At 37.1% G+C, this 24723-nt stretch overlaps 1 protein-coding gene across 3 annotated transcripts in view; it reads right to left on the bottom strand.

The window, feature by feature from the left end:
* Epb41 (erythrocyte membrane protein band 4.1) overlaps window positions 1-24723 on the bottom strand; it is a 190101-nt gene that overhangs the window by 115904 nt on the left and 49474 nt on the right. The window contains exon 1 of one of the 3 annotated variants that reach the window (XM_063235915.1): window positions 16129-16146. The exons of the other annotated variants lie outside the window; for them this stretch is intronic. The gene's annotated coding sequence lies outside the window, so the exon portion shown is untranslated. Of the gene's footprint in view, window positions 1-16128; window positions 16147-24723 lie in introns of those variants that run through there. 3 annotated transcript variants of the gene reach the window in all.

The raw sequence follows: 24723 nt of genomic DNA, 5'->3' as shown, positions 1-24723 counted from the left end.
GAACTGAGCTTATCATCACTGTCCCTCAGTGACTTAGATTCAGAATGTTCTACAGATATCAAAACCCACAGATACTCAAGTCCCTCATATAAAATGGCACAGATTTGCATAAAACCTACACATACTTTCCTATATGCTTTAAACCATCTCTAGTTTACTTATGATACTTAACACAATGTAAATGTCATGTATATAGCTGTTATGCTATACTGTGAGGAATAACAAAAACTCAGCAATTGTTCTGTACAGATGTAATTTTTTCTAATATTTTTGATACTGGATTGAACCCACAAATGTGAAAGTGGCAGATAAAAAGGGTGGCTGGTATCACCAAAAATATTCACTCAGAACATGAGTGCCCATCTGTCACAGGTGCCAGAAAAAGGTTTCTTTCAATTAAGTGAGTCATTTTGTTAACTGAACTTATAAGATCCTGTCCAATGCTAAGATTTTACAAATAGGTAAGAAAGAAAGAAAACAAAAAGGACATTAGAATAGTATACAAATGGATTGTTTTTTAAAGACTGTACTACATTTTCCTGAAAATAAGACCTAACCAAAAAACAAGCCCTAGCCTGATTTTTTTAGGATAATCATAATAAAGTCCTGCCCTCAAAATAAACCCCAGTTAACAGCATCAGCCAGAGGGACATATTTAGTATGTCTGCTGCAACACACAATAGATGTATTAAGTTATAAAATATTTATATATTATTAGGCATAAATAATATTACTGATATTGGGCCAGGGATATAGCTCAGCAGCACAAGTGCCTGCCTAGCAAGCACAAGGCATGGAGTTTGATTCCCAAACAAAACAAAACAAAAATTATAATTAAGTATTTATAAATATCCAAGCAGGCACCTTTTGATAAGAGGTTAATGCCTAACTAAACAGATAAACTTGAGACTTACTGCCAAAAGATCAATTGGAGTACAGACGCAAAGCGCAAATAATGTGTACACTTCATAATGAAAGGATATGGTTGTGTCTAATATGAATCTTCATAATTTAATACATTGTATGTTGTATGGACATATTTAACACATTCGTGTGAAATAAATGTTTTCTGAATTTTGGTGCCTGAAATTTTTCGTCACTTTTGTGTGAACTGTCCTTTTGTTTGTTTTTGTCTGTGGGTTTTTTGAGCCAGGATCATGCTATGTAGTACTGGCTGCCCTTAACTCACTATGTAGCCCAGGCTGACCTCAGACTCACTATGCTTCCTGCCTCAGCTTCCTGAGTGCTAGGATTACAGGCGTGCACCACCGTGCCTAACTCACTGTTCTTTTTTTTTTTTTTTTTTTTGGTATGGGAATAGAGCTCATGACCTCATGCTTGCCAGGCAGGCATCTTACTGTCATCATTTTGGTTGCAACTTCAGTCTTACAAGTTGTCAACTAACACTTGATTTAATGGAAACTACGAAGCCCAGCCCACAAGAGAGTGTGACTTGAGTGAAGAATTCATGAGAGAAAATCACTGACAGCTGTGTTGCCAGTGTACTACAAACTGGCTACATGGACAAGAAGTGTTCACTCAAGGAAAGCTCCATTGTTGGACATGAGAGACTGGGGCCAATGGCTCTACAGAAAATGGAGTCACAAGAAATTCAGCCTGGAATTCACAGTTTGGAGAGTTATGACAATGTTCCAGAAGATGATGACATAACTGTATTTGAATACATGTAGATTTTTGTGCAGGAGTAAATATAGATTGCTATACATGAATATATGAAAAATTTGTACATAAATAAATGTAAATTATTATAAATTTTTTTAAAAAGACATTTCATGAAAACAATCCTTACCAGGTCTTTTGGAGTAAAAATTAAGTCTTGATCTTATTTTCAGGAAATATAATAGTATACATTCAGAGTTACTCAGTGGCCTAAGTGCCTGTCTGGCAAGCACAAGGTCATGAGTTCAATCCCTGGTACCAAAATAAATAAATAAATAAAAATTCAGAGTTACCGTTTGGATTAAAAGAATGGGAGAAAAAAATGAAGGATAGAAGGTCCTTTACTTCTCTAATCAGATAACCAAATTTAGTGACATTATTTCAGAAAGAAAGAAAAATGTTCAAATATTGACATTTTAATAATATGCTAGAACATAGCTTGTTTTCCAATACAATCAATTTTCCCTAATTATAGAAAAGTATCTTTCCTGGCCAGATGTGGTAGCTCATGCCTGTAATCCCAGCACTCAGGAGGCTGAGGCGGGAGGATCATTGTAAATTTGAGACCAGCCTGGGCTACAAAGTGAGCGTGATGCCATCCTAAGCTGCGTAGTGAGATCCTGTCTAAAACAAAAACAAAAACAAAAATCAAAAGAAAGAACAATGTCTTTCCTATATAATTTAAGTGCATTAAAAAAAAAGATGACCACCAAAGTAATTTTCAGGATAAAAACGGTAATTCTCTCTTTATCCTCTTCAAATTATGTGAATCTTAAACTACCCTTTCTGAAGGCTTAATTGTCATGCTGACGGAATCAGGAATGTCTCTCAGCATGACCATGCTGTTTTCATTAAGTCATTTCTCTAGTAACTAGTATCACTGAGTCAATTCATTCAAAGATATTTTTACATAAACAAACTCTTACTGCTCTTCTAAACAGACCAAAAAGTGTTCTTTACTTCTCTGTAGAATTCAAGATTGTAGTACTTAGAAATGTCACAATATATTCTATACATACTCTTTTGACCCTCTCTGAAGGATACATTATCTGATGATCACTAGGCACCACTGAGGAAAAAAAATATATATTAAAAAAAAATATCTTCCATAGAATGATTTTACTTCCTTTAAATGTTAAAATACTTATTTTAGCAATTTTGGATGGAAATGTTTATAAAAAGGATATATGATTCCTTGTTACTCAAAATCTACAGAACATAATCGTGATTGGAAGAGAAGTAGTGGTTATCTCCCACCACTGTTAAACATGAAAAATATACTACAGACTTCCAGCAAGAATAATTGTGGCTCCTTGGTGTGAGTCACCAAAAGAGTAAATGAGGTCTAAAAGGTACAGCAGATTTTATGAAATGAGAAGAAATTGCTAAAAAAGAAAAAGAAACTAGGATAGGAAAAATGAAAGGAAGAAAAGAAAAAGGGAGAAAAAAATGCAAATCAGTTATACTAATAGTGCCTTTTAGTTCACAGAAAAGAAAGGTCTGTGCTAACATTGATTGGAGAATTTTTTATGCCCATATCTTACTCTGAGTAACTACTTCAAAAACAATAATAAGCAATGTATTAATTGTTATTCTCTTTTCACCTTGTTATGAAATTTTATTTTACTTTATTTTCCCATAAAATAAAAAGAATAACTGTGGCAAAGACAAGAGTTAGTAATGATGCTGTATTTTAAATAACTATTTGTTAGGTCAAGTGTGGTGGTACACACTTGTAATCCCAGCACTCAGGAGGCTGAGGCAGAGGAATCATTTCAAGTTTGAGACCAGCCTGAGATACAAAGTGAGCACAAGGCCAGCCTGAACTGCATGGCAAAGCCCTGTCTCAAAAAGACAATAAATAAATAAATACATAAATAAATAAACAAACAGCTATTGTTAAAAACACCCAATAAAATTGCTATAGCAAACAGAAACACTGAAACAACATCCAGGATTTGGAGGCAGATTTATTTACGTTGATAGGCACTGATCAAGATCATTCCCAAAATATGAGGTACTGACGTCTAGTGGTCTAGGGCTTATAATGGGATAGGCAAGCAGAAAGTACACAGAGAGCATGGCTTGTCAACTGGGCATTAGTTCATAGAAGATGCATCATAGTGATCAGCTACGTATCACAGTAATCAGTCATTTCTAAGAAACAAAAGTAACAGGAACTGTAAACGGGAACTATTACCCTGGCAAGTATACGGGGATGGGGGAAGAGCATCTTTTGCTATATTATTATTATTATTTTTTTTTTTTTGGTCTTTTTCCTTTTTATCGGTATCGGGGATCGAACTCACGACTGCCTGCTTGCAAGGCAGGCGCTTACGCCGCTGAGCTAAACCCCCAGCCCCTCAAAATTATTGATTAAACTTGGTAACAATTTTTTCTCAAAGAAAAAGGTTCTACTATTATAATTTAATTCCCAGCAATAAAGAATAATTTGTTTTGTTTTTTGTCTTTTTCATTTTTATCGGTACCAGGGATCGAACTCACGACCGCCTGCTTGCAAGGCAGGCACTTATGCCGCTGAGCTAAATCCCCAGCCCCTAATTTCACAGTTTTAATACTGAGAAAAGAGGTCACAAATATATGTTATTGTAAATGACTTTTTATAACCCTTAAGAAAAGTAAGGCATGATTGCACAGCCAAAGCAGTCTACAAGAGTACAAAACTTATTAAGAAAAGACAACTCTAGAAAGTTATTTCCCATCACTTTCATTCACTACATTTTATAGAAACATACTAAGTGTCAGGTTGTTTTCTAAGGTTTGGAGATAAGATAGTAACATTTTCTCTACACACGCAGAAATTCTTTTTAAAAAATGAGGAAATTTCTAAAGATAGTCATGCAGAAGAAGCTGACTAGGAGGACATATGTACAAAAATGAAGTTTTAAAAATAGCATTGTAAACCAAGAGTGGTGGCACACACCTGTAATCCCAGCACACAGAAGGCTGAGGCAAGAATATCATTGCGACCTGGGGACAAGCCTGGGCTATGAAATGAGCTCAAGGCCAAACTGAATTGAATAGCAAGATCTTGTCTCAAAAAGAAAAAGAAAAACAAGAAAGCAAAAGCAATGTGAAGGAATACTTATAGAAACAATGAAATTAAGGGTCAGTAAAATATGGGCCTTTTTTTTCTTTTTCATTTTTATCGGGACCGGGGATCGAACTCACGACTGCCTGCTTGCAAGGCAGGTGCTTATGCCGCTGAGCTAAATCCCCAGCCCTGGGACTTTAAAAAAAAAAAAAAAAAAAAAAAAAAAACTGCTAAAAATCTCAAGGTGGCAGGAGGAAGGCAAGAAGGCAAAAGAAAAAGTTAAAAAAAATAATAAATTTTTAAAAAAGTGGCAGGATGAAGTGAAGGGGGTAGGAGAAAGGGAAAGGAGAGACAGGAAAATGCCAAGAAGGTCAAATTTAGACTACAGCTTGAGAGAACAAAACAATACCTGTTCTTTTCAAACCAAGCAATAAGATGATTTGTAAGTATAATTCAGGGTAGTAATAAGTTATCTTGCAAGTTAAAATACATTGTCAGTCCCAGAAAAATTACATTTCAAAGTTCAAAAGTAACTTGTAAAATCTGATGTCAGATTCTGTACCACGGCGCCCAACCCAATTTAAACCATTTTTTTTTTGTCTTTTTCATTTTTATCGGTACCAGGGATCGAACTCACGACTGCCTACTTGCAAGGCAGGCGCTTATGCCGCTGAGCTAAATTCCCAGCCCCCGTGCCCAACCCAATTTGTGGTTCCTGTGATTGAATCGTAGTTCAAAACCCAACAAGACAGAATTTAAAAGAAATGTTCCAGGTTGTGACTTCGATTCTAGTACCAAAAAAAAAAAGAAAGGAATGTAAGGTTTTAGCACAGAGGTTTGAAAATAATTACAAAGAAAAAAGTGATAACAAATGTCCATCAATCAGAGGATACATGAATAAATTAATAATAAATTCACAGGAGAGAAACCTATAGCATGAAAATGAACCAGAACTACACATACATGGGTACATATGTATATAACATAGGTGAACCTTGTGTTTGATGAAAAAAATACACTAGGTTCCCAACTCACAAATGAGTTCCATTCTGGGGGAAGTCTGTAAGTCAGATTCATTCCTAAGTCTGACAAGATGAGTCTTACATACCTTTCATACAAATATACAATGTATATTGCTTCCCTTTCCTATCAGCCTCATCACTACTGCTTTTCCTCTTGCTTGAGACATCCTGGGCTCTTGACTAAGCACTGACCCACTGTACACTGTCACCCCGCACAGTGAGCTAACAGCAACATAACTGTGACAGTGTCTGGCAGACACGTGACCTACTTCCTGAAATTTGTTCCCATCTATGAATGTTTGCAATGCAAGATCCATTGGTATCTGTGAAAGTTTACAACTTGAGTATTTGTAAGTCAAGACTTACTCTTATACTGTTTTTAACATGTATATATTGTATGCTTTTCAAATATACATAGGTATATATCTTAGAGATACGTATGTAGTAGAAATATGAAGAAATACATAATCATAAATTTTAGAATAGTAGTTTCCTCTAAAGAAAAGAAAGAAAGGGCTGGGGATTTAGCTCAGTGGCATAAGCACCTGCCTTGCAAGCAGGCGGTCGTGAGTTCGATCCCTGGTACCGATAAAAATGAAAAAGACAAAAAAAAAGACAAGAAAAGAAAGAAGAGGCTGGGCATGGTAGTGCATGCCTGCAATCCCAGAATTTGGTAGGCTGAAGCAAGAGATTACCACAAGTTCAAAGCCTACCTGGGCTGCCTACTGAGCTCAAGGCCAGGCCAGCCTGCACTACATAGTGAGACCCTGTCTCAAAAACAAAAAACAAAGAAAAGAAATAAGACTAAGAAGGGGTGCCATGGGGTCTTTAGACTATACCACTAATGCCTTATAAACTGGATAATGTTTACCCTTTTTTCTACTTCTTAAATATTTTGTAGTAAATTTTTAAAATTACATGATTATAAGAAGAAAGCCCAAACCCGATGACAGTATTTGTATAAGTGTCAAACCACAATACTCCTTTTCAAAAAAAGATGAACTATCTTGATAGAAGTGTGGTACCCATATTATGGGAATAATAGAGCCACTATAATCTTTATAAATACAGAATAGTTTCATTCTGAATACTGCAACTTTTTTTTTCAAAATAACAACAGACAATATAGTATAACTAGATACACAATGTGTACAACCAGATCACCCACTTTATTGATATGAAAAAAACTAAAGAAACTTGGAATGCGTCCCCACCTGTCATCCTGGCACATCTGAAATGCCAGCAGGTAGGCAGGCCATAGGCCCTGCGGGCCAGGTTTTCATTACTGGCAGAGGGCATCTGGGAAAAGAGGAAGACAGCCCAGGCAGGGGAACAATGTGAGCACTAACTTCATGGTGGGGAAGGGAGAATAACAAACACGGAGTAAAGGGAATAAAGAGGGAGACAAAAAGGAAACCGAGAAGCCACCAGAAGCCTGATCACAGAGGGCCTTTTTTTCTATACTCAGTGTCCTTGTTAGGCTTTATCCTGGGAACAGCAGGGAGCTCCTGGGTTACCGAGCACAAGGGCAGCATTGTTACTGTGGCTAGTGTCAGGACAGGGAGGACTGCTCCACCTGTGCTCAACCTTTAAGCCCTAGCCAGCTCAGTCCCTGAAGCTTGAGGCCCTGAATAGCATACAGTATCCTTAAAGAGAGAAGTCCCGCCTCCTCTGTCTCGAGCTGCCTAGCCCCAGGCTGACTGTAATTCTCCTTAATGAGGCCATCATCATCTTCAACCACATCGCAGTAGCTCCTACTCCGTTTCTGCAATGAGTGGTGCCAGTAGCTGGAGCAGTATTGGTGGCAAAGGTGGCATTTGGCAGCAAGTCCTATGAGGACAGAGGGGATAAAGAACAACTACTAGCACAGCCATGCCCACCGTCCAGCACCTGGCCCAGGACCCATGACCCACACAGTGGGGAGTTCTGATGGCCCCACCTTGGCTTGGTGTGCCTCACTCATGGAGAGACCTGATGACATCAGTAAGCCTTGGCCTCTGCCCATACAAAGCTCCAGGCAGACCTTGGGCACAAGCCCTGGGGACGCAGGTGTATGGGGCAAAACAGGCAGGTGGGGGAAAGGCCAAGCAGTACAAGGTAGGCAGCACATCTTCCCACACTTTTAGGGGTACAAGCCTGAGCACAGCATCTCAAACAGGACTTTACCAAAACAGTATTTCCAATGGCCAAAACAGTAAAACATCTAGGAGAAGTAAGGAATTTTTCCAGAAGGATAAAAACACTGAAGGAAGGAACTATATAGTTATCTTCAAAAAAAGAGTTAGGAAGGGTAAAAAAAATGTTGCATTTACATGCAACCTATTCAAAGAGCCTTAGCTGTAAGCCAGCAAACCTCTTCTAGCTTGCTGAGATGGGTTTGCTCATAACAGTCCACCCCGCTTTCTCTGAGGAGTCCTTTTATTTTGCTTTTTCCTCTTTTCCTCAGCCCAACCTCACTCTGCAGAATCTGTTTCTCCCTCAATCTTCTCTTTTTTTTAAAGACAGGGTCTCCTTGCAGTTCCGGCTGGCCTTGAGCTCACTTTGTAGCCCAGGCTGGTCTCGAACTCGCAATGATCCTCCTGCCTCAGCCTCCCGAGTGCTGGGGTTACAGGCATGAGCCATCACACCTGGCTCTCCCTCACTCTTCACTTTTATTTTTTTAATAAACTTCACCTCTGCTCTTTGCTTATTTCAGGGGGAAAACAACCCTCTTTTCCTTAAAAAATTGTTTTAAAAAAGAGCCTTGGCTAAGTGCACACCCATAACCCTAGCTACTTGATAAACAAGGCAGGAGGTTCCCTTGAGCCAAAGTGTTTAGGGAGATTCTGGGCAATATAGTGAGACCACAATTCAAACAAACAAAAAGAGCCTTTAAAAAGAATGAAATCCTGACACCCCGGGGGCACTGAGGCAGGAGGATCACAAGTTCTAGCCAACCCAAAGCAATTTAGTGAGACCCACCTTTAAAAAAATTAAAAGGGCTGGGGATGCAGCTGAGTGTGAAGGCCCTGGGTCCAAACCCCAGCACATTAAAAAAAAAAAAAAAAAAAAAAAAAACCACAAACTTGGATAGCATCATGTTAAGTGAAATAAACTAAATACAAAAGGACTAACACTACATGATCCGCTGACTTGAGGTATCTAGAACAGTTAAATCCATAGAGAAAGAATAGCAGTTACCAAGGTCTGAGAAGGGAGAGAAATAAGGAGTCACTATCTAAAGCATCCAGCCACTTGCAATGTATAGACCTTACTTGAATTTTAATTCAAACAGAATTTCATCAGCTGGGGGAAAACAATTTAGTGAGTAGACAAAAGTCATATACTATAAAAAAATCAGGTTTGAATTTTTAAATTGTTTACAAATCAAAATTAAACTATATGAATTTAAAATAACAATTTTCCCAGCATTTTGGGAAGCTGAGGAAGATCACAAGTTCAAACCCAGATTAGTGAGACCATATTGTAAAATTTAAAAAAAATTTTTTTTTTTTTTTGGTACTGGGAATCAAACCCAGGATCCTGTGCTTGCCAGGCAGGTGCTTATGCTGCTGAACTATATCCCTGGCCCTGCAAAATAAAAACTTTAAAAAGCAATGGGGATGTAGCTCAGAGGCCCTATGTTATGGTTTGTACTTAGATGTCCCCAAAACCTCATGTAGTCACAGGTTGGGCTTTTTCAGAGGTGGCCTGATCTAGAGTGTCTGATGCTGGAATTGATTCATGGTGTAATGCTGGGATCAAGGGCCCTAAGATTAAGAGTGTGAGTGCTACTCACCCTAAGTAGTTTGGATAAGCTACAAGGGATAGAAAGAGCTGTGATCATCCCTTGTTACTCTGTTACCTTCTTCTCATCATGAACTGTTTCTTCTCTGCAATGTCACCCTGCCTTGAAGCTAGTTGATTACGGACTGAAACTTCTACAAACTGTGAGCTAAATAAACCTTTCCTACTCTAACTTTGGGTGTAGGGTATTTTGTCTCAGCAACAGGAGAAAAGTAATTAAGACACTATGGGTTCAGGGCTAGGGATTTAGCTCAGCGGCATAAGTACCTGCCTTGCAAGCAGGCAGTCATGAGTTCGATCCCTGGTACCGATTAAAAAAAAAAAAAAAACGAAAAAGACACTATGGATTCAATCTCTAGTACCACAATAAGTAAAATAACATAAAACAAATCTAGGCCAGGGATATAATTCAGTAGTAGAACACTTGGCTAGCATGCCTAATGTCCTAAATTCAATCCCCAGCACTGAAAAAAGAATTAAAACAAAACAAAACAAAAATCCCACAATAATTAGAACAGCTCTTTAAGCAGTCACATAAGAATCTCAAAACAGCTAAACAGTGTTTGTATTTTTTATATCAAATGTCTATTACAGATTCAATTTATAGCAACTAGGGTGAATACAGTTCTCCAAAAAAATTACTTCTTTTCTGAAGGAAAAAGAAAATGCATAAACATATCTTTGAGGCAAAAATCTTAATCCCTTTTATGATTAGATGTAAACAGCTTTGTTTTTATTCATATTATGTGAAGATTACAGACAGCATGAAAAGGACACTAACAACATCCTATCTAGTCTAACTTCCTACTCACTGGGCCAAATCATCTCTGATACCTTGCTAACCAGAAAGCTCCCTAGCCCTTGTTTAAACATTTCTGATGGCAGAGACTTTTTTTTTTTTTTTTTTTTTTTTTTTGGTCTTTTTCCTTTTTATCGGTACCGGGGATGGAACTCATGACTGCCTGCTTGCAAGGCAGGCGCTTATGCTGCTCAGCTAAATCCCCAGTCCCAGAGACTCTTTACTATAACCAATTTCATTCTTAGGTAACTAACCCTCAACACTGAGCCCAAATCTGCCTCTGTAATTTACACACACACACTGGCCCTAGTTTGAGTTATTACAGCACCTGAAATAAGCCCACTTCTGTTCCCATACACAGTTGCTTTCCAAATCTCTGAAGATAGTATTAATTTGAAACATATAAAACTGCCAATATTCAACTATTTTTACCTAATAAACTAGCCCTAGCAATTTCATACAACTCAATCTAAGATTACAGTGTTTTTCAGTCATCACACTCTCCTCTCCTTTGGTTTCTTTTGTCTAAGGTTAAACCCTGAGAAAATCTTTCTAAGGTCCAATCTTTAGATCCTTAAACTGTTCCTTTTTATCAATTCTTCACCATCCCAACAGCTTTCTTTCAAATAAGGTAATCAGAACCAAAAAAAAAAAATTTTTTTTTGTCTTTTTCCTTTTTATTGGTACCGGGGATTGAACTCATGACTGCCTGCTTGCAAGGCAGGCGCTTATGCCACTGAGCTAAATCCCCAGCCCCCAGAACCAAACATATTTTGCTAAATGACTGAAATCAAGTTCTAGAAGGAATCCAGCTTTTGCACAACCTGATTTTGAACTGACAGCTGATATCAACTCTCAATAAATGGTAAAGAGTTAGAATAATCACTCCACTACCAAAACAATTTCCAAAGATATTTTATGTCATTCAGAATGAAAGTCAAAACTTTTTTTTTTTTTTGTCTTCTTCTTTTTTATCGGTACCGGGGATCGAACTCGCCACTGTCTGCTTGCAAGGCAGGCCCTTATGCCACCGAGCTAAATCTCCAGCCCTGTCAAAACTTTTTTTAATCATCTCCCCTGTTACAGCAATCATGTCCCTTAAACACACCAGATATGCTCTCCAACAGGGCCTTTGCATTTGCTATTTTCTGCCCAGAAAGCTATTCCTCAGCCACAAGATTTGCTTTTTTTTTTTTTCCTCCCAAATATCACTTTCTCACTGAGACTTCCTGCAGTCACTGATAAAGCTGGAGCCCTCTTTGCACTTCCTTTCATTCTCTTGCTTTATTTCTCCCTATAGCACTTACTACTCTTTAATGACCTGTGTAATTTTTACTTAATTCTAGTTCTTGTTCTTCTACCCCACTAGCATGTAAAGTCCACTGCAGCAAAAGATTTGCCAGCACTGTCTCGTTGCTTTATCCCTGGGAACTAGAATGTTAACCCTAAAAAAAGTGAGTTGAAAAAATAAATGAACAAATGAGAGAAACTGATTTTGATATGCCCAAAGGCCAAAAACTACTTCCTTCATGATAAAAGATGTGTGAATGAGTCAAGTGATGAAAGAAATTGAAAAAATCCAGGCATAAACAAGAATTTTTTTAAAAGCCTATTTACATAGGCACAATGCTTAGGTATTTCAGGTCTGCTTGTGTTAACTTCTTCCTTTACAATAAATTGATGATAAACAAAAAATAATCAGTATCAGAAATTTTATATTTCTCTCACAAAGTTTTTTTGGGAGAAGGAGTAGGTACTGGGGATTAGAACCTAGCTGTGGTGGCAAACCCCTGGCATGCATGCTGCAGCCTGCTGATTATTAGCTCTGAAAGCTCTAAAAGGTTGGCCCTCACTGCCCAGGGCCTCACACTTGCTTCACTAGAATTCCAGCAAATGAGCTACATTACAGTCCTTTGTTATTTTGAGAAGAGTCTCACTACATTGCCAGGCTGGCCTGGAACTTGTGATCCTCCTATTCCAGCCTCCTGAATAGCTGGGATTACCGCACCCATCTTATAAATATTTATAATTTTAAAAACACTAGCTCATAAGAGAATGTTTTGTAATTTAATTGCAGAAAGTAACTTGCTAAATTATCATATAGCCACAGAAGAAAACTGGTACCATCCTATGTGTAAGTACAACATCTTTAAAATGCACAAATTTATTCCAAATATTTTCTTCCATACGCTAGACAGTCTGCTAGAATAAAGGTAGGACTGAAAGGAGCTCAGAGTGATGAATATCATCTCAGATGACAATGACTAAGGGTACAGTTCCCTCAGGGTACAGTTCTGGGTCAGCTCCTTGGAATCTGAACCTGACAGAGGCAAGGCTCACCCTTCCCACCTAACCTGCAGGTCATTCTTCATTTATGTGTGCTCTAAAAAAAACATAAGGCTGTTTCAATACTGACAAGAAGATCATGAACTAAATCAGATACCCAGAAACCTTATTACCTCATTCTGCATCTACAGCTAGTCCATTTACTTCTCTGACAATCTCCAGATTTGTTCTTAATATGATACTACCCTAAAATGGATCCCAAGAGAAAATCAGTTTCAAAGAATTTCTAAGAAGTAATTACAAAATCCTCTCCTGATTATTCAGGTACTGTGAAAATTTTAAACAGTAATATTCTCATTGCAGCCCAATGAGAATTACAATATCAATACTTTTTTCCTCGTAACTAAACAGCTAAGTATTTTTCTTTTTTCTCCCTCAGAAGAAAATAAAGCTTTAGCATTACTATAAGCAATATTTAAAAACCCACTCACTAATTCAAATAAGCCCATATATTAACCTAATAAACACTTACTGAACATAATACAATATTCTGGGCCCCATGCTGAGTCAGGGTTGCAAAAAAAATAATAATAAAACAAGATATGGCTTCTACTCTCAGAGTATAGTTTATTAAAAAAGACAGAGTAAACAATTATGTAGTAATTGATGCAGAAAGGCAGGCCACAGAGAAGGCATTTAAATCAGCTGTGAAGAAAGGCCTTTGAGCTCCTAATTATCCAGGTTCTGTGAAAATTTTATAGGGATGGTAACACATGCCTATAATACCAGCATTTGAAAGGCTGAGGCAGGAGGATCACCACAAGTTTGAGGCCAGCATAGCTGCAGAGTGAGTTCAAGGCCAGCCTAGACTACACAGCAAGACCTTGTTTCAAAAAACTAAGGCCTTTGAGAGACAATCTCCACTGCTCTTCAAGGAGGAGTTATGTGAAGTCAGAAAAAGCCCATAATCACCTGGCTAAGCACTACAAAGAGCATGAACATCTGAGTGGGACATGAAAGCCATTCCTTTTAACTGCAGTAAAAGAGGATGACAGAAAATAATGAAGGGTAAGACTTCAGAACAGCTCTTAAGATAGGTAAGGGTAGACTATGGAAGGTCAGCTTTTTCAGTGTTCAAGAATTTATACCTTTCTCTCTGTAAAATAAGGAGTCATTAAAAGATTTTAAACAGGGAAGGACCACAGTAAAGCTCACATTAACAGAATTTTTGGTGAGTGGATGTAGTAGATGGGAGAAAATGGAAACAAAGCAGGAGAAAGTTCTCGTAACAGGTTTGATGAAATATTATCAGAGCTTGAACCAAGGTTGGTGAGACAAAAGAAATGGAAACAGATTTCAAAATCAAATGAAGACAGGGGCTGGGAATTTAGCTCAGTGGCATAAGCACCTGCCTTACAGGCAGGCAGTCGTGAGTTCGATGCCCGGTACCAGTAAAAAAGAAAAAAAAAAGACCAAAAAATGAAGAGAGAAGGGAAGAGGACAGAAGTCAGTAGGCAGGATTGATACAATGAAAACAATATGTTTATCTTTTTAGTTAAAAAAAAATGTACTTTAGAGGGCTGTTGTTAGAACTGAGAAAATAGATATATGTGTCAGGTATCACCAGGAAAATTAGACTAAACTTTACAGATTACATTTGTAAATGGTAAGGGTACTGTTTTTGCTAGCGAATTCATTCTACTTCATTAAAGCCGAATCTGTTTTTATGATCATCCTCTAAAGTTTAGCAAACTTTATAGTACTGTCTCAAAAACAAAAACAAGTATACTTTCTCTTAAAAGTATGCTCCTTCTGAATTCAACAGTTGTAGCCGGGCACGGTGGTCCACCTATGATTGCAGCACGTAAAAGGTTGATGCAGAAAGGCTGCCGAAAGCTTGAGTCCAGCCTGGCGTACAAAGTGAGTTCAAGGTCAGCCTGAACTACACAGTGAGATACTATGTCCAAAAAAAAAATTCAATAGTTCTATAGTATAGCAGAAAAAGATAATCAGACATCAAAAATTATAGTAAAAAATTTAACACCAGATAAAAAGAAAGTATCAGAAGTATCCACTTTAGTTATAAACATAATATAATATTGATATTTGGGTTTAACAGTAACAGGCCCATGAAAGTGAATTTAATTCTCTAGCAACTAGTCGATATAACACATATCAACATCATGTCATTCTTCCATTTTAATGAGAATCCAAAATAGAGACTAAACACCTGGCTTTGACTAATCATGTCAAATAAAAAACCTGAATTTTAACACATTTTAGTGTTTTTAACAGTGAGAAAAGTTGAAGAGAATTGCATGAAAGAATATTATATACATCAGTTCTTTTAAACACATTTCTTGTAGCACCTTAGAATTTAAAAATAATGTGTGATTCCTCTATGTTTGGCGACAGAACTGCTACAAGAGTGTAAAGATATTCACACATAAAAGAATGAATTGGGACCCCCTACTTCATACTTGCACAAAAAGTAGCTTAAAATCCACCAAGTCATAGAGAACCTAAAACTATAAAATGCTCAGAAGACCCAGGTATAAGCTGTCATGATTTTGGATGAGGCAACAGGTTCTTAAGATATGACAACTTCAGCACAAAGAAAACAAATTAGACTGACTCAAATTTTTGTGTTTCTAAGGATACTAAAACGAAGTGAAAAGACTATTATAAAATGGAAGAAAATATTTCAAATCACACATCAGATAAGGATCTAGTCTACGAAAACATAAAGAATTCTAATAACTCAATAATAAAAACAGACCAATTTAAAATAGGCAAAGGATTTGAATAGATAGTTCTTCAAGAACACATACAGTGGCCAACAAGTACACAAAAAGCTAGTAGGACAAGAGCTATAGCTCAGTGGTAAGCACGTGCCTAGCATGGGCAAGGCCGTGGGCTCAATTCAGAGCACTGCAAAGAGAGAAAGATCAAAAAAGGCAGGCAGGCTGCCTTAGAATCAATAGTCCTTAGGGAAATGCAACTCAGTGCCATGATAAATAGCTACAGCTTAAATAAGTAAGTGTTGATGAGGATGTGGAAAGAATAGCACCCCGTACACTGCTGGTAGGAAGGTAAAGGTTTAGCCACCACTGAAACAATGTATGAGCCAGATGCAGTGGAGCCGGCCTATAATCCCAGCATTTAGGAAGACAAGGCAGGAAGATTGAAAGCCTGCCTGGACTATGCAGTAAGACAATACTTATGTGGAGAACACTTATTACTTTATTTACTTAAGGCCATTTATCTTAAAACCTCAAAAATCAGCCAAGGATTGTGAATCATTGTAATCCCAGCACTCAGCAGCCTAAGGCAGGAAGACTTTGAGTTCAAGGCCAGTTTGGAAGTATAGCAAGACCCTGTTGCAAAAAATAAACAAAGAAATGGACAAACATAAACACCTCAAATATCCCAAATTAAAAAACGCAGCACTTTAAACCATACTTGTAAAGAAAATCTTCTTTTGGCATGCAGGCATTTACCTTGATTTTACACCTCATTCGAACAAGGTTTGTGTTTTTTGGTGGTGTGGGGGTACCACCTGCTACAAAATTGTCTTCCTAAAAATAAAAATGTAATCATTAGGATGACTACATTTATGATAACATTATATATTTTATAAAGAGAATTATCTATTTTATAAAAGAGAATTCAAAGGTTCTGAAACAAGTAATGTTTCATATACGTATGTCAAATTATCACACTTTGCTCCACAAATACACACAATTATTATATCAACTCAACAAGATTTTAGAGCAGGAGAAGAGCGCTTAACTCCATGGCAGAGCACTTGCATTATATACAGGAGGCTTGAATTTGATCCCCAGTACCAGAAAAGCTTGGGGGGGGGGGTACTAGAATACAAACCCAGGACCTTGTGTTTCTTGGCAGATCCCTGGACAAAAAGTTTTAAAGATTATTAAAAAAATAAATAAATAATTCTAAGCTAAAAAAAATCATGTTACTCAATTAACAAATATTTATTAAAACTCAAATTTTAAAACTTCTGTAGTAGCTGTAGAAGCTAAAATCCAAATTCCTTTTCCATAGCACCTCAGTGTGGCTGTGACTTGCCCTCACTGTAATGGTCTAGCCTCTTCTCCCACCAGCCTGCCTGGAACCACAGACTTCCTAGTTCCTGAAAGAGCCTGCATTTTCCTGCTTCTGCCTCTGTGTTTATAATGCTAATGCCTGCATCTCCCCTTCAGAAATTCTAACTTTCCAGTTCTAGCCCAAATGTCACAAACCCTGTCTCAAAGAACAAAACAAAAACAAACAAATACATAAGGGCCTTGTTCTACAGTTCAGGCTGGCCTTGAACTCACTATGCTTAGCCCAGGTTGGCCTCGAACTCATGGTAGTCCTCTTGCCTCAGCCTCCCCAGGCTAAATTATAGGCATGCAAAAGATCCATTCTTAAAAATGATGGTCCAGTATAAAAATGTTCTAGCTGTGTTTCTGTCAGGTAGATTAGGCAGCCTTTTTTTTCACTCTTCTTTCTTTTTAACAGTCTCAAGTAAAGGAGGAAGGAAACGAATTATCTACAAAGTCATTAGCAAGATCCCCAGAAAGATGTCTAAAACTTTCTAATGCTCTCTCCTCCACTGCAAAGTGTGAGGGAGGAAAGACTTTCACCACTTAAAGAAGTACTAGCCTACCAAAAGCTGATCTGACAGATGTTAGTTGCACCTTACAGGATATATTGCCCATGTCAACTCACGTCTTAATGCAAAAGCCCTTAAATAAGGCTGACTTGACTCCAGACTCACCACACGCCCATCCATTCTTCATGTCACACACAGTCTACACCAAGCGGGCGTGAACCTATGGCAAATGTGCTGCACCTAGCTGGCTGTTATCACTGAAAGTTCTAAAAGATTTGCCATCACTGGTCCAGACTTCCTCAGGCAATATGTTCATGTTTTGCCTAGAGAATTTTTATTGCCCAACCCAAACTGCAGCTCAACCAGAAGCATTTTCTAAACTTCAGCCCTCAGTGATTTCTTTCTCTTGTAGGAAAACACTTCTTTGTCCCACAGAATAAAGCATTTCATTAAATTCCGCCTTATTTTCTATTATTTTGTGTTCATTACTAGACTAAGTTTCTAAAAGGAAGGAACAATCTCTAATATGTGTATCTTCCATCATACCTTATGAGAGAACTGTGCAGGAGGTGTGCAAAAACATTTTAGATGATTTCTATTATGAGTTGTCTTATAACAAGTGTAACTTTATACTTAATTCTGTAATAATAAAATTCCTAAAGTTTATTTATGGTTTTGTGTTGCAAAAAGGCAGTATTAAAAATCTTGATTATAATATTACAACAAAGGTTAATTTATTAAGCAACTTCCTAAGTGACAAGTCAGTCTGTGACAATTCTCTTGTTTCTTGAAAAAGTTCTTGTTCTTGAAGACACGTAGTGTAGATGTGCTGAATGAGCTGCAGTTATTTACTGTACTTTCAATTCCTCAAAACTAATTTTTCCATACAGCTGTGTTTATTCACAGCATGTCTCATTTATGCTGGAGGTGTAAAACAGCAAACCCAAGATCTCCCTCTCTCTCTTCTTTATACTTTCCCTTGCCTTTGTGATTTGCCTTTCTGCAATTTGCTAGCCAAAGCTGTAATTAGTACCCCACAGGGAATCCATAATTTTCTAATAAAGAACAGTCTCCTGCACAATGACATGTATACACACAGAGCCATGTGTGTTCCTAACAAATTAGGAATATTTTACACATGGAAGCCTTCAAAGAATTTTAATAGCTAAATGGGAGTGCTTTACATGGCAGCTGCAACTGGTTCACAACACTGACTGCAGACTGATTCATCCTTTTCTCTTACTGCATACACATCTAATTGCCAAAGGGAAACAACTCGTTTGAGACTGAATAAAATTATGAGTACAGCCCTAAAGCAAACCGTAATAAGTAAACCACATTTGTCAAGGAAATTTTGCTCTCAAACTATTACAAAACTTATGGTATTTGTTACATAACAGCTTACTAGAATTTTTCTATAAAGTCATAATTTTTTAAGTCAGATTAATAATGTTTCCTTGGAGGGGGGTCTTTTTTGAGGCAAGGTTTCACTATATGGTTCAGGCTAGCCTTGAACTCGCTTTGTAGCCCAGGCTGACCTCAAGCTCACAGGGATGCACCCAGCTTTAATAGTGCTTTTGAAGACAGTTCAAACAGACAACTTATGTAGTAAGTGGGCTCTGGATTCTGCCCTACATTTGGTTAAAGTGCAGTCTCCTCTGGTTCTCACCCAAGATATCTCATTCAGTCTTCACAGCTTGTCATTAACCCTGTCATTTCCCCTACAGCCATCTAGCAAGAAGAGGACAGTCAAATAGAAAATAAATCATCAACTTGTAAAGGGAAAACTCCAACAACTTTTTGAACATCTAATTTTACAACCACAATACAACTCAAATAAGAAAACAGTATTTGCCCCCTCTCCACTAGGGCAATATGAATGAACATGTCTTACATTCTTGTACAAATCCCCATTATATCTAACCAATGTGCTTGTCTAAGTAAGTTTACCACAAGTAGCAATAATAATCCACTTACGTCACTGTAAGTAAAGGCTATGGCCATTGAGGGGTTTCCAGTTTACAACAAGTTCAAAATGCTGTATTAGCTGGCTATGGCTTCTGTCACCCCACTGATTGTCATGGCTGATTCTGCTGATCTGTCTAGGTGGGTGACCCCTTCCTCCTTCTCCCTCGCTGCTCCATGTGTATCTCTCCTGAAGCTATGTACTCAGTGGAAGAGAAAGATCATCACTGATAGAAGAGGACACTTTCCTCAGTCAAAGGTATACAAGTAGCTGTACTCCCCTACTAGAACTTCCAAAAAAGCTCTCAAAAAGTCATATACTTGCCAGGGTTACAGCTCAGCAGCAAGGCACCTGCCAGGCAAGCATGAGGTCCTGAATTTAATTCCCAGTTCAAAATATTTATATATATCATATGCTCCAATACTGCCTGTAGACTAAATAACAACTACATCATGTACTTGAATACCTCTTACATGAAAATCTGGGGACTAGAAATGTTTTAGATTTTTTAAAATTTGAGGATTTTTTATATACATAGTATCTTGGACATGGAACCCAAACCCAAATATGAAATTTCTTTATGTTTTATATATACTATATATAAATACTCTGAAAGTAATTTCATATATTTTTAGTGTACCTGCATTTTGACTATGACATGTCACATGTGGTCATGGAATTTTTCATTTGTGGTGTCACATTAGCACCCCCCAAAAAATGTTGGATTTTGCAGCATTTCAGATTTTGGATTTTGTGATTAGAGATGTTTACCCTGTAGTACTATTTTTGAAATAGAGGTAGAGATCCTGGTTTTTATTATTATTATTATCTAAAGGGAATAAAACAGAACAGTAAGATGAAACAAAACAATGAGAATCTGAAACTGAATTTCAAAAATAAGTGAGTAAGGAATTCTAGCATAGTTACTATATATACTGCATATCATCACCCTCTATAAATAGTTGCTCAGACTACCGACTCTCGGCTTGCAAAGTCAATCAAACACAAGCTTTATGCTGTTTTTTTACTTCACTGGCAATCATCTCAGTCTGTGTTCCTCTGAGTCAGTTAGTTGCTGAGCGGGGGCACCTGCTGACTGGAGGGGGATAGTTTCCATTCTGGATCTCCCCCTGCAGGCCTTTGCTGGCTCACAGAGGAGTGGGGGGCACTGTTTTGTTTTTTGGTTTTGGGGGGTTTTTTGGTACCAGGAATCAAATTCAGGACCTTGTGACTGCCGGGCAGGCACCGTGCCACTGAACTATATCCCCAGCCCACTGTCTTACGATTAATAAAATCAAAGCAGATTTTAAAATTTTACTTCTGTACATAATAATTTTAGCATGCATTTTATTAACCAGTAGTTACCAAAATTATAATTTCTACCAAATAAAGAGCCACTAGAATGTTTTACCTTACACTGCAGTTTCCATAATTAATGGTTTTTTTAAATTAATGGTTATTAATTAAAGTTGGAAATTGAGATTGAGAATCATTTCATGAGACTGAGCTCCTTGAATTAGATCTGTGTCTAGTTCATCTTCTTGTTTCCAGTGACAGAGAAGAGTTACAAGTTTTGAGCTACGCTAAACAGAGCCTTACATACAAAGATGTGGAATCACCCTTCTGCATGTTTTTCAAGTTAATAAAAGACTTTTAAACTTTACAGTTGGGGGGCTGGGGATTTAGCTCAGCAGCATAAGCACCAGCCTTGCAAGCAGGTGGTCGTGAGTTCGATCCCCGGTACCGACAAAAAAAAAAAAACCAACTTTACAGTTGGGAGACATATGAAGTGTAAAGGATATTGTATGTATATTGTATGAAGTTCATGTTTTCTTTAGAAATTGTTATTCATAGCACTTAAAACTTCATACCACACTAAACGGGCACGTCTAATATGTAAGATTCTACTCTAAAAATGTCTGGAACGTCATCACTTATCACTTGATCACACACCCACTACTCAAAGAAAAGTTTAGGTTTTGACGCTAAACAAAGGGGTTTCCTTCTGAGGAAGGACCTCAGACCAAACTATTCGGTTTCCTTGTGGGAAAAAATAAACAGCAATTATGCTTTGCAGCAAGTATAACATTAATATTGGTTGTCTAGAACAAATACCAGTGGTTATTACATATTTTTCTTTTACTTCGGTTTTTAAGTAGTTGTGAGGTTTTTTTTTTTTTTTTTTTTAATCTGTACCAGGGATCAAACCCACAACCGCACTCTTGCAAGGCAGGTGCTTATGCTGCTGAGCTAAACCCCCAGACCCTTACTTAGGTTTTTATAATAATGATAACACATTAGAAGACAAGAAATCCTCCCTAATCATCTGCTTCACTTATAACTATTATCAAAAGTCTATATTTTAAAATGGAAAATAAATGACCATTTCTTGAAAATTATGGAGGAAAATAATAGTGGTTCTCAACATGAGGTAATGAATAGAAATCATTGTGGAACATGTTAAAAACATAGATGGTCTAAAGAATATAATGTATCCTTTAGGCATGTATATTTAGGTGTGTAAGATAGATAACCATATTACTAAGTTTTTGTTGGATCATTGAACAGAACAGTTTGCAGTCTCACTGTTTGAATTCCACTTTATATGCTTTAATTTTGTAACTTAAACAACTATTTCTTTTTTTTTTTTGTCTTTTTCGTTTTTATCAGTACCAGGGATCAAACTCACAACTGCCTGCTTGCAAGGCAGGTGCTTATGCCGTGAGCTAAATCCCCAGCCCCTTGAACTACTATTTCTAAGATGGCAGTATGTAATCTATTAACCAGTGATTTCTTACTGTTTCTTTTTTTTTTTTTTTTTTGAAATTCTGTATTACTTGTACCCTTTTTCTGTTTTGTTTTTTTTCTCTTTAAACAAAATGTAAAAAAAATACATGGTGAGGTAAAAAAAATACATGGTGAGGCCCAAGCCTGGCATATTCAAGAATTCTTTTATAAGCTTCTAACGTGGTTCTTTTTTTTTTTTTTTTTTTTGTCTTTTTCTTTTTTTATTAGTACCGGGGATCGAACTCACAACCACACACTTGCAAGACAGGCACTTATGCCACTGAGCTAAATCTCCAGCCCCAAGCTAAATCCCCAGCCCCTCTAACATGATTCTAATGCCACCTCTTAAACTGCAGCTTAATGATTTCCAAGTCCTCTGACCAGTAGCATTAACATCAGCCGGAAACTAGTTAGAAATTTCATACTATACCTTGAGACACTCAATCAGAATCTCTGGGGACATGGCCAACAATCTGTTTTGACAAGTCTTCCAATTGACTAATAAGTTTGGAGAATCTTGGCTTAACTATAATGTTCATCCATTCTCCACTAACTCTATGAGATGAAAACGAGATTTGACCAATACAAATAAACCTAAAGCATGTTTTTCTCACTGAAAAAAAATTGTCTTAATTACTCATTAAATTAGCACAAATGTAACCTTTGGAAAACAGTAGGTTCTTGGATTAGGCGTCCTTTCTAAACACAAATGTGTCCAGATTAGACTTGAGAACTAAAATTAATATGCAAATTTGTCTTTTCTTCATCCCTAGGCAGTAAGAGTTTCAGATTAACTTCAACCTTTGAGATGGGAAAACAAAAAACATGGTTTTCCTTCTTGATTTTAAGGTTAAATTATGTTGATACTAATTCAACTATCAATTTAGGAAACACAAAACCCAAAAAACTGCCCCATAAAATTCAAATTGGCAAAACTCAAAACTGAATGGAAATTCTACGGGATAAATGGCTTGGTTTCTTCAATGAACACATTATAAAAAAGAGAAGGACAGAATAATAGGCATCTATAAAATAAAAGACACTTCAGACATATCAATCACTTGCAATGTATAGACCTTACTTGAATTTTAATTCAAACAAATTTTTAGAAATTATATTTGAGAAATATATTTTTGAAATTTAAACACTAGATATTTTATATTAAATAATTATTGCTAATTATTAGATGTAATTATATTATGGTTATTTTTGGAGAGCATTTTTAGAAAAATAGCAAATTATATAAAGACAAAGCAATGTCTGGGATTTGCTTCAAAATAACACAGTGTAGGGGGGACAGCTGGATACAGAAATAAAACAAGAGTGGAGTTTATTACAGAACACAGTTAACTACTCTTTATGATTAAAATTTGACCACATTTTTACAAACTTTAAACTGTACAGAAAGACTGGCACAGCTGTGACAATAACATTTGCTCTGTGTTTTATCTGAAATAGTTAATCAGAAAAAACATTGAAAAATAAGTCTATTTGGAACATTTGGAGCTTAAAAACGTAATTCTAAATACAGTAGTGAGCAATTAGGGAAAGAGATGGCTAAAATACATTCTTGTGAGTTGCTCAGCTTTCCTAACTCTTTTAATTCTCTAAGAAACAAATATATGATCAGTATTTTTGTTATCCTAGTGTCTAGGCCCATACAGATAATGATGTTGATGACCTCAGCTGACCTGACGCTATTAAATGGTGAGAATCTCTCTGTAATGGAGCTCATGTACCTCCACCTGCTTGACCCAGTGCCTCAACTTCTTCCTAAATGAGCTGATGGAGAAACCACAGCTGAGGTCCCGAGGAAACGCTCCCACACTGTTTCTAGGAAAAGACAAGTTAAATTTTTATCTTCATCTCAATTTATATAAGAAATATAAACTAAGATATAAGAAAAAGGAGAAAAACCATTACACAATTCAATTTGGTCCATTTTCTCTTCTAACCCTACCCTTGCTTATATAGTACAGAATCTCTAATATGAAGTAGATAATGTTTTCTCAGTTTCCCTCATAAGTGAAGAGGCAAGGCTGCCTTTACTTGTTTCTTGATAGGCTGACTTCAAGAAGTAGGTAATGTTAATCCTCGAACCACTTCCTAATTTCTTACATATACCATATTTCCCTGAAAATAAGGCCTAACTAGAAAATATGCCCTAACATGATTTTTCAGGATGATCATAATAAGCCCTACCAGGGACTGGGTATTTAGCTCAGCGGCATAAGTGCCTGCCTGGCAAGGGCTAGGTTGTGAGTTTGATCCCCAGTACCAAAATAAATAAATATACACACACATATATATGTCCTACCCAAAAATAACTCCCAGTTAAGATCATCTGCCAAGCCAGGCATGGTGGCTCACACCTGTAATCCCAGTACTCGGGAGGCTGAGGCAGGAGGATCGTTGTGAGTTCAGGACCAGCCTGGGCTACAACATGAGCTCAAGGCCTGCCTGAAATGCGTAGTGAAACCCAGTCTCAAAAAGAAAAAAAAAAAAAGATCATCTGCCAAGGGGCTGGCATAAGTGCCTGCCTGGCAAGCACAAGGTCTTCAGTTCGATCCCCAGTACCAAAAAAAAAAAAAAATCATCTGCCAGATGGATGCATTTAGTGCATCCACTGTAATGTAGAATAGATGTACAGTTATGAAATATTAATATGTAATTGTATAGAAAATAATATTTATAATAAATGATTTGGGCTAGAGATAAACA

The sequence above is a fragment of the Cavia porcellus genome, unplaced genomic scaffold (assembly GCF_034190915.1).
Source record: "Cavia porcellus strain 051 isolate PalLab524CR breed Dunkin Hartley unplaced genomic scaffold, mCavPor4.1 scaffold_25, whole genome shotgun sequence".
Lineage (NCBI taxonomy): Eukaryota > Metazoa > Chordata > Mammalia > Rodentia > Caviidae > Cavia > Cavia porcellus.
The sequence above is the reverse complement of the archived record's forward strand: the minus strand, read 5'-3'. Positions and strand labels throughout refer to the sequence as shown.